This window comes from Pteronotus mesoamericanus, unplaced genomic scaffold, assembly GCF_021234165.1.
Source record: "Pteronotus mesoamericanus isolate MK-2021 breed Mesoamerican mustached bat unplaced genomic scaffold, CSHL_Meso_final contig_25, whole genome shotgun sequence".
In the NCBI taxonomy this organism is placed as follows: Eukaryota; Metazoa; Chordata; class Mammalia; order Chiroptera; family Mormoopidae; genus Pteronotus; species Pteronotus mesoamericanus.
In genome coordinates, this window is record NW_026555105.1 from 8,770,370 (window position 1) to 8,789,478 (window position 19,109).

Genomic DNA, 19,109 nt, shown 5'->3' on the forward strand with positions numbered 1-19,109 from the left:
AAAAAAAAAGGGGGGGTGTTGAATTTCATTGCCCTTCCTTAATATTAGTATTATCAGTCACACACAAAATAACTTTTCCCATTTTTCCTTCCCTAGACATATGAAACAAACAAAAAAAAGCTGTCAAGTAAGAAGCCTCTTCTAGAAATGTGAGCTGATGCCTTATTTTGCCATATATTACTGCTTCTGCTTAAAAACTCAAGCATGGCATATACATTATGTTTTGTCACAGTTTGCAAAAATGGATCACACAAAGTGGGATGGAGGAAACCAGCTCCAAGCCCTGAAATATGATCAAACCAGATGGGTAATCTGAACTTGGGACACCCCCATCTGTCTGAAAGGAATGTTTGACAAATAACAATTAAAGACAATATTAATATCCTTATGGCACAAGCTAATGCTTAAATACCCATAGGATGGATGGATGGATGGAGACGGTAAGCAAGTAAGAAAAAAAAAGTGGATTTTTACCCCCTGTAGGAAAGGCTACACTTAAGTCACCAACAAGAAATATTTTTAAATGAAAGACAAGGAAATGAGGGGAAGTTCTTCAAATTAATCTGCAATAAGATACACTAATATCTAAATGGTAGACTTTTGCACTTAAGGAAATGTGGAAGTGGCTCTAGTACAACAAATTTAGCCCATAAAAATGTTCACCTTCATCTTATGAATTTCCAAATGTGACATAAAGCAACAATCTATTACTAACTCTAGTAGCTTCTATAGCAAGACAATAACTACAACTAAGCCCTAAAGTTAACAGCATTTATGATGGAATCGGCAGGTCTGTTGGGAAGAAGTAGAAGGAAAAAAATAAGACATTCACAAGTTCCAAGTAATAAACATGTCAGAGCCATGGCAAATTCCAACCACCACAATATAGCTGTATGATGTGACAGGTCTTATACTTTTGCAACCCATATTAAAGGTAAAAAAATTAGGGACTGGGGGTAGAAAGCACATCATATGTGGCAGACAAATGGAAAAGAGGAAAATCCAGGTAGTCTATCAGTGCCATGCAATTAGTTATAAACAGCTGATATGTCTACTAATATGTCTATTTATAATCACAGTATAACCTCGTGCTTATAATTGAGATATATGCCAAAAATAAGCTGTTTCTTGGACTACAACTTCCCATCCACAATAGTATAACTAGTTGTTAGCATAATGGATAAAGAGCGGAAGCTTTGGAGTCCACCCGATCTAGACTCAATTCTTTTATTTAACTTGCTAGGTACCCCTAAGTCAACTTAAGACTCCTTAGAGATTTAGAGTTCTCATCTTAAAATGGGAATCACACCTCAGAAGGCTCTTGTAAAGACTGAATGAGAATGGTTACATTCTTTATTAGTACCTAATATATAAATGTTCAGTAAATTAAAAATATTATCAGCCAAACAAAAGACTACTTGACATATAAGAATTTCCACCCTGACCAGGGTTGGCTCAGTTGGTTGAGCACTGTCCTGCAAAATGAAAGGTCGCCACTTCGATTCCCAGTCAGGGCACATGCCTGGGTTGCAGGTTCACTCCCCAGTCAAGGCGCTTACAAGAGGCAACCAATCAAAGTTTCTCTCTCACATCAGTGTTTCTCTCCCTTTCTCCCTCTCTTCCCCTCTAAAAATAAATAAATAAAAATCTTTAAAAGAATTTCCAAGCACCATGAAAAATAGGAAAAACACAATCATTAGTTTTTAAATAAATTCAATGTTTTATGACTTTAATTTTTCTAATATCCAATTTAATTAAAAGATGAAGGGGGGAAAGTAAAGGTAAGCCAAACTTCTGTAATGGAAATCGAAAGTTTTCTGGCCCTGGTTTTAAATCGAGTTTTACTTCAGAAATGCTTCTTTGTTGACAGTCCTTTATATGAGGGGTTGGGGAGGGTCCTGGGGTGGACAAGTGCCTGGAGAACGAGAGGAGTGGAGAGAAAATAAATTGATTCAGAATGTACCTAAGTACCCTAACAACTGACCCTGGAAACAAGTACTGCTCCCTAGTGTGGAATGCGGGCAAACAGAGCCTACATTAATACTCAAGTATTATTGTACTGCTGCTGAGACCTACTTAAAGGAGTGCCGGCCCACCCAATTTTTACCCCATTACCCCCAGCGATTCAAAGACACAATATCTACAAAATTCTCTACTCCTAAAAATGTGCAGTTGGACTAGAGAGGTCCCCATATCATAGCTCAATGATTGGCTTGCGTACCAGGAACCAGCAAGAGGTAGACATGGTCTAAAAAGTACATGTGCTATGATCCTGTAAAGTATGGAACTGTAAGGAAAACTGCAGTTAGTTTGTCTAGAATACAGGATTCTGCAAAGGCAATAGTCCCTAGAAGACTTTCCTGAAACTGTATTTCTTAGTTTTATCAAAAATAAGCTTATTCTTACCACTTCCCATTATTTGGACTTTAGTCAATCACACTGACATAAAAACTGAATGACACATCCCAAAATAACTAGATATGTGGGGGGGGGGGGGGGGGGGGGGTGCGCCAGGGACATTAATTTTTCCACTATAATTAACAAAAAGGTTACTGATGAAATACACATTATCAAAACCTGCATCACTAGAAAGCTAATGGGGGTGGGCGGTGGAGGCAGCATTGAAATCAAACTGAGTTTTGTTAATAGCTAGTCTGAGAAGATATGCCTCGGGGCCAAAACGAAGACTCAAACTGAGGAAGGGAAGGTAACAGAGGAAAATCCAAACTATATAATGCCAATGCTTGAAAACACCACACGAACAAAAAGAGGCCACTGGATATTATGAACGTGTGTTTCTTTTGCTGCTGAACACCGAAGGAGGCAAGGACTCTACTATTAGTCATATTAAACTCATTGTTCTTTCCATGCTGCTATGGTCGATGTTCCTAGGGACTCCTTCCCTCAATTCCCTAAAATCGTAGAGATGAGAAATCATCATCTTTGGGAAAAGCCAGTGGTTGCCTGCTCATCTTCAAAGCACTACATGATAAGTTTGGGCACCACGTAAATTTCAAGTTACTTAAGGCTTACTTAATACCGGTGTAAATTAAATTTAACATTCTTTTGTAGTTGAGATTATTTATTGAGTTAAATATATCCTTTGTCAAAACAGTAACAACTGATTTTACATGCAACTGCAACCAATCTGTAGCTATATTGAAAGTGAAAAACAAGTATTAAGGTAATAATCATATGAAAATTTAGTATTATACAGAAAGGTACCATTTTTTTGAAACTGAATAAACTTAACTCAGTAAAAAGATTTTTTTTTTTTGTACTATTACGTAGTCCAGTAAGGACATTGGTAATACACTAATGAGAAAGTTTCTGTTTGACAAAGCGGGTAGGAATTATTTCAAATTACAACATATGCATGTCTAGTAAAGTCAGCACAAAATCAAAAAACTGAAATGTATTACCACTTATACTACGGTATATACTATAAAAGACCAAAGCTGAGTTATAATACTTTACACAGTCATTTAACAAATTATAATAAATGTTTTGTCCTACGTAAAATCAACCTGAAAATTTAAATGACGCAGTAAAAACAGAAGTCTTAGTTTCAGAAAACCTCAGTTTTGGAAGTCCACCTTCTTGAAGTGACCTTGTGTGAGACATGTAATTCAATTAAATTTCGTTGTGTACCTATTAAATGCCAGCCGCTGCAGTGGCACTCAGAAGTTAAAAGCAAAATATGATTCTTGTCATTAGCTGGGAAAGAAGCAGGTATAAATAGCCACTATAGTTCCCAAAATGAAAACTAGGTTCATTCAGTAAGCATTTGCTGAGCACCTATGTGTTACCCTGCACCAGGCACCAGGGATACAAGAACCAAAAACTGAAGACACCGAATCCAAAAATAATATTAAAGATGAGAGAATTGCCCTGCCTTTTTCATAAGACTGCTGTGGTAAATTTACTATAAAGCACAATTTAAATGTGAATGCAAGACAAATCCAAAACCATTTACCTCAACAAAAAAAGAATTACTGATAATATCTGAATGTACAGATAATTTCTGCAATTATTTTCCATAGTTATCATATCCAAATGCCATTTGAATTTCTTTATAATAGAAGACAAAGCCAAAGAAAAATAATTCTTGTAAAAACGTAAGCCAGGTGTATAAAAATTACATGAGACATAGAAAACATTAATGGGGTATATACAACGGCTTCTGAAAAATGAAAGCTATTTTTGACTCAACATATTAAGGAAATTTGCTTACACAACGACACTATCCACTGATGAACAATGGCAGTAAATATAACCATTTTGCATTTTTAAAATTACCTTGAGATTAAGGAGAAAACTAAAAAATCCAGTTGGCCGACCAGTTTATTAACAGGCCCAACATCTTTGGTTGAGTTGTAGTTAGTAATGACATGGTTACTAAAACAGGCATGCAAGCAAGCCGCTTGCCGGTGCTTGTTCAGTTTCTCTCTCGCCCCTCTCTTGGAAAAACTGCATGCAGTGCTGCACGATCACACAAAATAAATACAGGAAAGGGGGTGGGAAGCCTGGGTGGGGAGGTGAGCAAAGCTCTGGGCTCCACCAGTGGAAGGCGTTCCACAAGAATTGCTACAGGGTCAAAAGTTTACAGTGGTTTCAATTTCACCTTTTAGCAGCCAATCAGGAAACAGAGACTGCACGCTGACCCCTCAGGCTGCAAATGAACATTAACTCATTGGCTACCGGGATTATATATATTCCTTTTCTTGTCCAGCTTTTCCTTTTTCCTTTTTTTTTTTTTTAATTGTGGGGTGGAGGGTGGGAGAGGAGAAGCAGAAGGTAAAGAACATTTTAAGTTCAAGGCGACAATCTTATTTAAGACCATTATATTATACACATATTTGAGGGGAGAAATAATTGAGCAATTATCTTTCTCCTTGAAATTAGTTTATTTATCCTGTTGTAACTAACAAACCTACCATTAATGCTAGTTATCAAGACAGAGTGAATTTAGACAGGTTAAAACAACAGACTTATCTCCATGAGGCTGTAATTCTAAGAATAATTTACAATATGCTGAAAGGTAATGGTTGGTTGTATTTCCAGTAAATGCTTTGAAAACAACTCAAAAAAATAAAGATATTTAATTATTTACCTACACGCAAATTTTTATTTGCATAGATTCCCCACCTCCTCTCTAAATCATTAATATAAACATGTACACCATGTCTGTCCTTTTCATACTGCATGTCTACCAAAATGCAGATACAGCTCCTAAGGTTTAAGCTTTCTTTTCCTAGATCTCTCCAAACACCAGTACCCAGAAGTGATCCCCTATACATTAAACTCCAGAGTGAACCCTTTGAAAATGGACATAACTGCTCTCTGATTCATTTATGTTAATTTCTTCCAAATGCACAAAACATCAGTAAACTAATGCATTAAATACTGTTTTCAACATTCTATACTTAATATTGAATAAGATTAAAATGAAGGTCGGTACTCTATGTACACCTTAACTATACTACATTAAAAAAAACAGTTTTTTTACATGATAAAAGTGAAATATCTGCATTAGTTACTATATCAAAATAATCTGTTCAATTCTAAATAAGCAGATATGTGAACTTGTAGTGAGCAATTTTCCTCATTAACATAATAAGTGGTCAAATTTTAGCAGGCTTACTGGCTTAAATTTAAACTTGTGTGTAGAGCTGCTGCAGGTACTACTACTACCTAAGAAAATTACTGCACGTAGGAAATTCATTTTCTTACCCAAACCAGCAAAGTAAGACACTACAGTTATGTCTGAACACCCAAAGGTAAGCAATATGCAAAAGTGCCTGACTTAAAATATACTGCTAAAGGTTCCCAAAATAAATTCATAAAGTGTCCACAGCAATTTAAAGTCAGCTAAGACAGTAAATTTAAAACTTGATGCTGATATAGGATTTTTTAAATTCAGCATTAAATTTCTGGTTAAAGAAAAACTCCCAAACTTTCATGATTTAAGTTTACACATTATTTGTCAATAAAAAGTCTGTACTTTTAAAATCTAGGAGTTTTTTTTAATGGCCTGCAGAAGCTTTTTTAATATAATACATCAAATTAGAGAAGTCTTCTGTATATCTTCTTTTACAAGATGGCCTCATTTTGAAAGAAAATGGATGCAATAAAATTTTACATCAAGTCAGCATGTTAGCAAGAAGCTTTTTTGTGTGTTCTGAATTTGATTAATACAAGCCAAGGTCACTTCCTGAAAGATGCCTACCATTGCAGCTGCAGGCAAACGAGACTCCAGCAAAAGGCTGGGGGAAGGGAACGGGTGATGGCATTTATTAACACTGAGAGAGACTTCCATCTCCACTGGCAGCTATACCAGATGGGGAGAACAGGAAGATCCCAGAATTGCAGTCATGTAAAGATTAAAGTATTTCCCCTCAATATTTAAAGGCAGAAATTTTAGTCAGTTTAATACTCATGTCAAAATTATATCAAAGATATATCCTCACTGCTACATTAAAACATTTTACTTAATACTATACAAATCATCTAATACCAGACAGTAAAGTAAACTTAGTGTTCAACACAATATGTACGTCCTATGCTTGCTATGCAGAATGCCTACAAAGGAAGATACAGGCCCTTGAAGAAAACAGAATCAGAGATTCAAATTTCTGTCAGCTAAAACCAAGAGTGGCCTGAAGGTCATGAAGGTAGAAATCCAAAACACAAAAGCCTACATTGCAAAATATTTGTAAAAGTTGTGTACTGAAATTCAATTGAATTTTCCTCTCACCATCATTAATATAAATATTATGTCTCTGTGCTCAAAAAACAAACATCATCAAAATATACATTATCAGTAACTAAAACAAACCCTTTCCCTAAATAATAACTAATAGCAATATTTAACTGAGAAGTTACTAGGTAGAGCTAGGAAACCATACTAACTACTTAGCCTATTCTCTGTAAGATTCTGTTTATAGTTCAACTAACTGGGTAAAACATTAGGTAGAATCATAAAATCTATATGCTCCTTATTATTTTCTATATGTAACCTTGAATAAATTAGATTGATTTTGTGTGCCTCATTTTTTTTTCTACCTACCAGATTGGAGATATTCTTAAAGCATGATATTCCACAGAGATACAGAATCAGCAAAGCACCTTTGTGTTTTTTTAATGGTTGTATAAAAAAATGCAAAACCTGGCCTTTCTTTCTAAATTGTCAGCATGTTCAAAGCCATTATATTTCTGTTTTGTACATAAATATATAATTTGTCCCTCCCTCGTGCTCCCCCATCCTTTTATTGTGACTGAAGTTTGAAGGTTCAATAACTTCAACAGTGAAAAAACTGGATATTGGATGCTCAAGTTCAAACGAATTGCTACTGCTTGATGTTTTTAAAGGGTTTTACATTTTAATGAATGTTAGGAAAGAGCTATTATTTAATGGGCACATAGCTTTCTGTAATATGTAAAGGGTTTTTTTAATAAAGATTTTTTTAAAATTACTTCTAGAGAGAGGGGGGAAGGGAAGGAAAGAGGAAAACATCGATGTGCAAGAGAAACATCAATTGGCTGCCTCTTGCACGTCCCCAAATGGGGACCTGGCCTGCAACCCAGGCATGCGCCCTGACTGAGAATCAAACCAGCAATCTTTCAGTTCACAGGCCAGTGCTCAATTCACTGAGACACATGAGCAAGAGTTAAAGGGCTTTTTAAAAAATCATTTTAGGATGTTGAATGAGAGATTTCCGGTCAAGAGGGAGGTGTAGGTAAACATGCCTGGCCTCTATGTACAACTATAGCAAAAAAATATAAGTAGACTACAAAACAAGTATCAGAACTGTCAGAAAATCGAGCTTTGTGGAAGTCCAACAACCAAGGACTTAAAGAAGTCACATTAATCCAGTCAGGTAGGAGGGGCAGAGAGGAGTGGCATGGGAAAGCACAGACCTGGAAACAGGTAGTCCCACATCCACATGTGGGTGGATAAAAATCGGGAGGGATACCTCATGAGCAAGGGACCCTGGCCCCAGAACAAACCACCCAGCCCAGGGTTCCAGTGCCAGGAAGATGAGCCCCATAACTTCTGACTGTAAAAACCAATGGAAGTTGGGACGGCAGAAGAAACTGTGGGATCCTCAAGAGACTCTTCTTAAAGGATTCACAATGGACTTTAGACACACAGAGACACCCTGCCCTTTGGGATTCAGCACCAGGGCAACAGCTGGAAGGGCACCAGTGGCATACAGGGAGAAAGGGAAGTGACCGGCATCAGGGCAAGTGCCGGTACAGCTTCCTCCTGGGCAAAACGCCAGAGGCCAGGCTGCAGCATTGTCCCCTCTCCAAGCCCTCCCCTACACAGAGCAACAGGGCAATGACACGGGTTGTGACGCCCTGGTCAATACCTAAGGCTCCGCCCTCATACCACTTAACAGATGTACTTTTCTACAAGAGGCCACACTACTAAGAGAGAGTCAAAGCAGCTCTACCCAATACACAGAAACAAACACAGGAAGGCTGCCAAATTGGGAAGACAAAGAAATATGGCCCACATGAAAGAACAGAGCAAAACTCCAGAAAAAGAACTAAAGGAAATGAACATAAGCAACCTATTAGATGCACAGTTCCAAACGCTGGTTATCAGGATGCTCCAGGAACTCATTGGGTACTTCAACAGCATAAAAAAGACCCAGGCAGAAATGAAGGTTCCATTAAGTGAAATAAAGGAAAATCTACAGGGAACCAGCAGTGGAAGTGATGAAGCCGAGAATCGAATCAACATTTTGGAATCCAAGGAAGGAAAAAGCATTCAATCAGACACCACCAGGAAGAAAAAAGAATTCAAAAAAACAAAGACAGGCTTAGGGAACCTCTGGGACATCTTTAAATGTACCAACATCCAAATCATAGGGGTACCAGAAGGAGAATAGGAAGAGCAAGAAACTGAAAACTTACTTGAAAAAAATAATGAAAGAAAGCTTCCCTAATATGGTGAAGGAAATAGACATACAAGTCCAGAAACAAAGAGAGTCCCAAAGAGCACCACAGTAAGACACATCATAATTAAAATGACAAAGGTAAAGATAGAGAATCTTAAAAGCAGCAAGGGAAAAGAAAAGAGTTACCTACAAAGGAGTTCCCGTAACACTGTCAGCTGATGTCTCAAAAGAAACTTTGCAGGCTAGAAGGGACTGGCAAGAAGTATTCAAAGTGATGAAAAGCAAGGACCTACAACCCAGATTACTCCATCCAGCAAACCTATCAGTTAGAATTGAAGGGCAGGTAAAGTGCTTCCCAGACAAGGTAAAGTTAAAGGAGTTCATCATTACCAAGCCATTATTACATGAAATGCTAAAGGGAATTATGTAAGAAAAAAGAGATTAAAACAATGAATATTAAAATGGCAATAAATTCACAACTATCAATAAGAGAATCCAAATAACAAACTAAGCAAACAAGCAGAACAGAAACAGAATCATAGATATAGACATCATTTGGAGGGTTATCACCTGGGAGGGAAAAGGGGAAGAACAGGGGAAAGGTACAGGGATTAAGAAGCGCAAATTGGTAGGTACAAACAGGGAGATGTTAAGAACAGTACAGGTAATGGAGTAGGCAGAGCTTACATGCATGATCCATGGACACGAACTAAGACCGGGGATACTGCTGGAGGGAATGGGGCTACCAGGTGAAGGGGAGTGACAGAGAAAAAATTGGACAACTGTAATAGCATAATCAAAATATATTTAAAAATTAAATAAATAATAAAATTATAAAATAAATGCATGCTGAATGAAAAAAATCATTTTAGGAAAAGGCAACCAAATAGAAAATACTGTGAGAAGTCCCAAAATCTAGAGAGTTAAGTGATTGGTATAGCAAAGGAAGACATTCAAAATTTCACCTGGTTTGAGTTGGGACAAACTCTAAAAATGGACAAAGGTAAAATTAAATTAGTTATTCGTATTCCTTCTCCCCAGGACACATTGTAAGGCACTGGCAGAAGTATTAAAATGTTCCTCCTCAATTTCTCCTAGCCTCTATATATTTTTTCCATCACATGAATTATTCCAAAAATAAATCAGAACAAATCACAGAGATAAGTAGCTGCTAGCTAGGTTCTTGCCATGGACCAGAGCATGGGAGGCGCAAGCATTCATTACATCTCTAACTAGATCATTCTCTCCCCTGGTTTTATCCAAATACCCAATGTGTTCCTCACTTGACAAACAAGACAAACTAAACTAGAGCCACAGGAGCTAGTTGCCTGGTCTTCTTCCTGTACCAATGCAGCTTCCATGCCAAATAAACAACCTAAAAGGAAATACTGACTATAAAATAAAAGCAAACAAAATTCTGGCCTGCATGTCACCTTGCTCTGTCAGAGTACTTCATAGATATAAATTTACGAATCTCACTCTTAAAGAAAAAAAATTACTCTTTAGCAAAATAAAGAGTCAAACATTTTCTATGGCATCAAACTAGATTGTTTGGCTAACCCGTAGTTGAAAAATTCTGTTTAAAAAAATACAAAGTACTATATAAAATATTATTAATCAGTAATAATGTAACTGTGTCATACATATGCTTACTATTTTAGAAGCACATTAGCCTATAAGCCTCAACCATATCTCTGAAGTGAAAACCTAACAGGTTGTCACTACAGTGCCTAGCACAAAGTAACAGTGTAAAGCATCCATTCATTTCACAAATGTTTGCTGAAATTATACCATATTCTACAGTACTGATATTCCAGGTTCTCTAGGAACAAAGACACAGGCCATCACAGAGGTTCTTAAATTCAGAGAACCAGTACCTGGGCATGGCAAAGGGAGGTACTCAGGCAGATACCTTTGAGATAAAATAAACCCTAAAGATGAACAAAGGATAAAATTATAGAGCTTATATTTTATTGGATATTAACAAAAAACAAAAAGATGAACAAGTTATTTCCAGAACGTGATAAATGTGATAATGGAAATAAATAGGGTGATATGATATAGAAAACAGGGATGGTAAGAAGGGGAAAGTAATTTTGGCTCAGGAAAGGGCTCTCTGAGGATGCAACATTTAATCTGAGAGCTGAAAGGAAACAACCATGCAGAGAGGATTCCAAGCAGACAGCACTGTATATGATAGCACTAACAGATCATTGATTAATTATAATTAGTTAATTTCCTTATCTATTTTAATATCAAGTCCAACAGTTTCAATCTTCTTCCCACTTCTACTCTTGGGACCCACTTTGTAGAACAATGGGAACATGAAAATTTTGTGCTCATCTGCCTTTAAAAGTAATATGCTTCATTTTAAAATTTAAGTTTTAATAAAGTCAATAAAAGAACAATACTTGACGCCAGTACACAGCATAGCTTATTCTAAGTTTGATATGGATGTGGCAGGGTATTACTGACAAAAATAAAGCTTATTCAATAGATTTGGAGGGAAATGGCAGGCTCAAATTCCACTCTCCTAACCAACATCACACATTTCTTCCTCTATAAAATAAGGATAGTTATCTCTTACCCTGCGTATCTCAAATGGCAGTTATGACGACTGAATTACTGACAGCCTTGCTGCCACCAACACTGTGAGGAGAAGTCTGACAAATGGTGCAAAACACATACAGTCCATCTACCTATGGAGAGACTCGCAAAGCCTCACACATGAGTTTATTTGTTCTCATTATTCCCAGTTCATTAGAATTGTGTGTAACTGGCTTCCCAATCTCACAGCAAATTAGGAAGGAAACACTATTAGAAGCCAAGTATTGATAACAGCAAGAAAGTACAGTTAACTAGTTGGCAAACAACAGCAAAGGCAAATAGAAAAAAATAAAAAGCAAACAGAAAAACTCTTAAATTAAAGTGGTCTACATTCTAGTGTCTTTCAACCTAAAGAGAAATAATCCTGTTTAATTCAGGAGGTATGAGGTGTCACCCACAGCCAAAAATAATAATAATAATAATAATAATAATAATAATAATAATGCTCTTCATGTTCTGAATCCTTAGGAAAAGATCAAATACACTTAGCACACTGCTTGAAAAGGAGAAGTTTAACTACCCTTAAAGATTTTCATTTTCATTTTGGAGGGTTAAAGTTTTTTGTTTTACAAGTATTGTGACTTAATGGTTATGTTTTTGGCTATGAACAATAACCATTTCACCATGGGATTCTCTGCGTCTTTGTTCTCTATTCCCAGCCACTCCCCAGTGTGGTGTTTAGAAGCAATGGAATGGTCACGAGGCAAGCAACAAAGGTTAGAAAACCACAGGACTTAAGATGATCAATAGTGGGGAGTCAGTTAAAGCAATAAAGGGCTTCCCCTGAATGTAACACAACATCCAGAAGTCTAAAAAGATCAATACACTTAAAATTAGCATATTTTTGTAGATTCCATACACCCCCCCAAAAAAATCAAAATTAAACATGAACTAGACAAATCTGGTACAATTTGATCATAAATAATAGTAAAGTATTATAGTTTACTAAACTAAAAATTCATTAATCAACAATGAATATGAAAACATACATACAAAAGGAAAGCTTTTTCTTACAGTAGAAAGCTAACCAATAAAAATAGAAAGAATGATAGAACTAGAAAGTCACCACTTGGCAAAATCATAATAATTCATTCAGGAGGTAAGAATCATCCATGGAAGCTAAGATTAGTGGATAGAAGTTTAATGAGTAAGAGAATATATTCCTAATTACAGATTGAAAACCTCTACACCCCACAGGAAACTTTATAGTATATCCCCACAAAAAAAACCTTAAAATGGAGAAAGTAGCAGATGACATCTCAACTAAATGGTCAAGGTTAGTTAGCATCACCAATAATGAGACTCAGTCAGAGACATGTGCCTCCTGGTTGGATGGCCTCAGAAGAACACACCACTTCTATGGTATTTCTCCCCAAAAAGTGGAGAATCCAAGTCTAAACATGGGGATATACCACACTAGCGCAAATTGAGGGACTTCCATAAAATAACTGATCTGTAGTCCACAGAAGTATCAATGTCATGCAATGGAAAAAGATCAGAAATTGTCTCAGATTGGAGATGACTAAACAGATAACAATTGAATGCATTCAATCTTGGACTTTCCTTCCCTTTAGGGGGCATTATTGGGATAACTGCTGTATCAATATTAATGTCCTGATTTAATCATTGTAGTGTGATAATGTAAAAGAATCTCTTGTTCTGAGAAAATATATACTAAAGTATTTAGCAGTAAAAAAGGCATCACATCTGCAACTTTGAAATGTTTCAGAAAAAATAAATATTTTTTAAATGCTAGAAAAAAGCAAATGCAGTAAAATGTTAACATTTGAAGGATGAGTGAAGAATTCTTTATATTAGTCTTGCAACTTTTCTGTTAAGTCCCAAATTAAGGAGAAATAAAAAGCAACTTAGCCCTGGTTGGTGTGACTTAGGGGATTGAGTGCCAGCCTGAGACCCAAGGAGTTGTCAGTTCAATTCCCAGTCAGGGCACATGCCTGGGTTGCAGCCAGGACCCTGGTGGGGGGACAACTGATGTTTTCTCTCTTTCTCCCTCCCTTCCCCTCTCTTTAAAAATAAATAAAATCTTTTAAAATTATAATAACTTAAAAGGTAAATAACAGACTGAGAGAAAACATCTGCAGTGTATAAACAGATAAAGAATAAAAACTCAAAATACACAGGTGATCTCACAAATTAATAAGAAAAAGACAACATAAGAGGAAAAATGAGCAAAGAATCAAAATATGCAGTTCCCAATAGTACAAATGGCCAATAAACACATGAAAACATGCACAACTCTTACAGGAAAATGTAAAATAAAAACAATGAAAGAAATGGTACCAGTTTGGGGGGGGGGGGGGGGGGGGGCAATTTAAGCATGTATCCTTTAGGCTCAACAAGCCCATGTCTAGGAAATACAGCACAAGTACGTCAAGATATAAAACATACATATAAGGATATTCAATATAACATCCTATAAAAGAGCAAAAAAAAAGAAGGAAACAACAAATGAGCATCAATGGGATAATAAAACTAACTATGCAAGTTTCTTAAGGTGAGAGCTCCTAGTATGTTCTGTTTGTTGATATTCAGTAACTAGCACATGACAGGTACTCAGTAAATATTTGTTGAATCAATGGATAAATAGTTAAATAAAGAACATCCAAAAATGGCATATAATATAACCACGGAAAATAATGCAATAGATCTGCATACATAATCACCTAAAAAGATGTCTATGAAACATCTGAGAAAAACAACTTGCAAGCAACATTAACATCACTATGTGAGAACATAAATCTGCCTATACTTGGAGGAAAATAGGGAAAGGTAAATACAACTCTGATGAGCAATTAAATTGAGGGAATGTCTGTTACTGTACTTTTTCAAAAGGTTAAATTACAAATAACTTTGTTATCAGTTCTTCTAAATAAAAATTAAATTTAAAAAAGATGCCACTAAAAAAAAGTAAGCTCTACAAAACATTATACTTCTTAATATAAAAACAACAGATTAGGAAAAATAATTAGGTTAAGAGTCTTAAAAATCTTTGATCCAAATTCTACTTCCAAGAGTATATTAAAAGGAATTAGAAAAGCAGACAAACTTGTGGTAACAAATGCTGATATCAGCATTACTTTTAACAATTATAAAATAGAAGTAGCCTTTAAAATATTATTACAAGTTCTACACAAAATGCATAAAACAGATTACATAAAGACAAAATGCAGAAAAATCTAGAAAATACACACACAGGAGAGAGAAGGAAAATTTAAGAAATGTATCAAATTTTTAATCCCCAAGGTTACTAGTGCCTTTTCCTACTTTGAAATTGCCCCCAAATTTTCCAAAATTAGCTTGTTTTGTTCTTTTAACCACAAAATAAAAGTGATGAGACAATGTCATAATTTATTTATATATAAACATTCCTAAACCTTAGTTTACATTTGAAAGACAAAATCCTAACTCCTTACCTAAATTATATCCCAAGCCCAATTCCTGGCCCACACCTGCCAAATTTTTTTTCTTTATTGAATGTATTAAGGTGACACTGGCTAATAAAATTATATATGTTTCAGGTGTACAATTCTGTAATACATCATCTGTATGTTGTATTGTGTGTTCATTACCCCAAGTCATGTCTTCTTCTATCACTATATATCCCCCCATACGCTCTTCTACCTACACACTCCCTCATTTGCCAATTTAAAAGAAAAAAAAAAATCAAGACAAATCAAGGAGGGTCTGGACAGGTAGCTCAGTCGGTTAGAGCACTGTCTCAATACACCAAGATTGCCAGTTCGATCCCTGGTCAGGACACATACAGAAATTTTTTACGTCATGATAATTGAAAATATACTACTTTATCAAGTGAATAACACAAATTAGTCAAGTTTTATAATATGTTCTTTTATAACCGAGTTGTATAAAACTTAAAATAAGGATGCAGAATTTCTATACCATATGCTCACTTCTATAACGCCACTCAAAGCTCTCAAAAAAAAAAAAAAAGTAACATGGAAATTCTTCATTGCAAACTTAATGCAATCTCTGGGTCATTAATCCAAACATGCTGGTTTCTCAATGATAAATTTACATTTAAATCAGTGTGAAAGGTTTTTCTTTAAAATTCTCACATACCTATCCTAAGTCTCTACAATACCATCTGCATAAAAAAGAAAGTATTTTAAAGATTTTTTTCCACCAATTCAAAAACACCAAATACCTATTATGTACCAAGCTGAATACACTGTAATAACAGTTTTTGTCTTGTCAAGGAAATGAATCTTATCTTCCAATGAAAATCTCTTCGATAAACTTGTTTTGAGGACTGTTAAGTATGGAAAAATACAAACTTCAGATATTACCAAAACAGAATTAGGACTGTCAATGATTCACACAATACATCTTGCAGCTATCTTACCACGAAGAAACTTAACTTGTAAAATTACTAAGTATATTTATATTTTTGGATTAAATCCAAAAAGCACAAACATGTAGCTAAAATGAATCAGGAAAGAAAATATTTTACACCACTCCCACTGAGAAACCCAAAGTAGCTAGGTGGGTTTGCACTGAAAGAAAGCAATACTAACTTTGACAATTCCTCATAATGACAAAGCCTGTAAGTACCAAATGAGTGCTTAAGGTACTGCTGTTTATTACATGGATATCTTTTCAGACACATGCATAAACAGGAAACCACAAGCCTTGGGGAATATAAAAGTTTGCACATAGGCAGTTCTTTCAAGTACTATAGTGGGAAAGTACATTTAAGTTTTCAAAAGCAAGACACTAATAAATCTCTTATTAGGATTTAAAATTTCCATCACCAAGAGACTTGTAGAGTACAAGCGAAAAATATAGCAATAACACTTAGTATTTTATAGTACTATAAAATTATTAATTACAGTAATAATATGCATTAACTTATCAAAAAAATATCTTATTTTACAGCTGAGGAAAAGACTCCAGAAGCTATAACTTGTCCACGCTGATGAAGCACACCCTCAAGTACGCTAAGATTCCATCTGAGGTAAGTGAGAATTCCTAATATAACAAAAAGTATTTTAGCAAGATTTAAGCCAATCTGCTACTTAGCTATATTAGAATCATTAATTAGACCCACTCAGGCAAAAGCCCAGCAAATACTTGATTCTGTAAGTCCTATATTAACACTTTAGATAGGGAGGAAAGTCATTAAAAATCATTTCTGTACAACTTCCTAATCATAATCCTATTTATTATTAAACATAACCAAGGAAAAGCAACAATCCAATATTCAAAAATAAAGACAACCTCAAATCATTGATACTAAACAGGTGCAATTTCTCAGTATCTACCATATCCCCTAACCAAAAATAGCCCAAATTGAATTTACATGCTTTCAAATCACCTAATATTTGTTTGTCCTTGTAATAAAGTTTTTGTGATACCTAATGTAATCTGCCTAAAATCTTTTCAGCAGCCACATTATTTACCAAAAAGTTTAAATCATTTTTAACTAGAATTATTTTGTTAGATATCATCTTACAGTTTACATTCATCAAAAACACAAAAACAAAAAAAACAAAAAACAAAGTGGGACACATTACTTGCCCAGAAAGGTAAACACCTTAGATTGGAACCTACATTAAGAAAATCCAGCCCTGACCGTTGTGGCTCGGTGGATTGGGCATTGTCCTGAAAACCAAAAGGTCATAGGTTCGATTCCTGGTCAGGGTATATGGCTGGCTTGCCAGCCAGGTCCCCAGCTGGGGGCACGCACGAGGCAACCGATTGATGTTTCTCTCCCTCCCTTTCCCTCTCTTTAAAAATAAATAAATGAAGCTTGAAAATCTGGGTAGCACCACATATTAAATGACCTTTATTAGATGAAAGACTGTATTTTGTAAACAATTTAATCCCAAAGAACATTTGGAATTTACCCTTTTTGTCACTCCAATTATTTTTATTCACCATTTCAACCTAGGGCAACAAATTGTTTAACTATTTTAAACTAGATCTTTCCATAAAGAGAAAGAACATTTACTAGAATCCTGGAGTGCACAGTGTTTTATTGTCTGTGGATAAGAATACTAATGTTTAGGTAGGTTAGAATAATGTTCAAGATCTCACAATGGATGATGGAACAGGGATTAATTAGAACTCAAAAAAGGCCTGAATTCCAAGTTCATGCTTTTTGTGCTATCCTTTCTCTAAATTTTAATTGTACAGATCACTGTAACTGCATAAATTTAAATTCTAAAATTACCCAATAGCAACCATTTTGCAATTTTGAGGGGAGGAGGAGCACTAGGTAGAAAATAGGTAGCCAACAACTACCTAAAACTAAGCTTTTCCAATTCTAACCAAGGGATATTAGAAGTATAGTCTCATCCTCTATTTTTTCATAAGAAATCTTGGGTCTAGAGAGCCATTAGCTGGCCAGACCCTGCCAGAATCAGAACTCCCACATCTCTACTTCATGCTCCTTGTACTTCCATTGTCACTCTATTTGTCACAGAACAGTGGTTATCCAACTGTAGTCCCTAGACCAGGAGCATCAGCATCACCAACACCAAAGAACTTAGAAATGTAAATTCTTGAACCCTATGCCACTATCAAACTCTAAAGGTAGGGCCTAGCAATCTGATTTAGGCATCCAGGTGATCCTGGTGTGTTCCAACGTTTGATAACCACTACTGTAGAGGAAACCTGACTTTTTAGAGCTGCCCTAGGACATATGTTCCGAAACACAACAGTTAATTATACTTCTAAAATGGATTGAGTCAATCCTCCCTGTCTGTCTAGTTTTGAACAGTGCTTCTCAAACTTTAGGGAGTAGAATCACCTGAGGGAGAGGGGTAGTTGTTAAATTCCTAGGCCCCACTCAGTAGACCTGGCTACCCATGAATTTACACTTTTAAAGTGGCCCAGATGATACAAATACTGTAAGAATACAGACTATACTTCTGAGTAGCAGCGGACTAGAACAAATCCTGTTAAAACATTTCACATACTCCAACTTGAAAAACACTTCCATCCTTCCTTCTCATCCTTCCTGCTTTCTTACTGAGATTCTCAATCTAATCCATGATTTTTTTATAAGTCAAAACTAATTTTGTCAAATTAATCCCATTTCTCAATATATACTAATGAGGTTAAGTTAAATTTATTACCTTTAGAATAAACATACCAATATAGCTTTCAAAAGGACGTGAATGAAATTTTAATATGATTCAATTAAGCATTATGTGGCCACAAGAAAACGTACCCCATGAGACACCACAAAGAACACCTGAACTGAGGAGACCTGAATTCTATCAGGAGGTCTGCCACGTATGCGACAGTGGCTTACAGTATGCTTTAGTAGCTTAGGGGGAAATAACTTGACAATTTGTCTTTAAACAGCTTTCTATATAGACTTATGTGAAAATTCCACCACCACATTCACATCAGGGCAACACCCGGGTGTCTAAAAAAATGTAGAACTGAGAAAAAAAAGCAGGTTACACTTATAGACTCTGATCATGAGCAAAATTACCTATTCTATCCATTTATTCATTCAACAAAATTACTAAATGCCTACTATAATCTGTGTAATAAGTAAACTCGAAACCTGGAGACATAAGATGCTCTTAACAATTTATG

At 35.6% G+C, this 19,109-nt stretch overlaps 1 protein-coding gene across 6 annotated transcripts in view; it reads right to left on the reverse strand.

Annotated features, from left to right (window-relative positions):
• Positions 1–19,109, reverse strand: part of NCOA3 (nuclear receptor coactivator 3) — a 109,366-nt gene that overhangs the window by 47,061 nt on the left and 43,196 nt on the right. The window contains exon 1 of one of the 6 annotated variants that reach the window (XM_054573633.1): positions 4,300–4,340. The exons of the other annotated variants lie outside the window; for them this stretch is intronic. The gene's annotated coding sequence lies outside the window, so the exon portion shown is untranslated. Of the gene's footprint in view, positions 1–4,299; positions 4,341–19,109 lie in introns of those variants that run through there. 6 annotated transcript variants of the gene reach the window in all.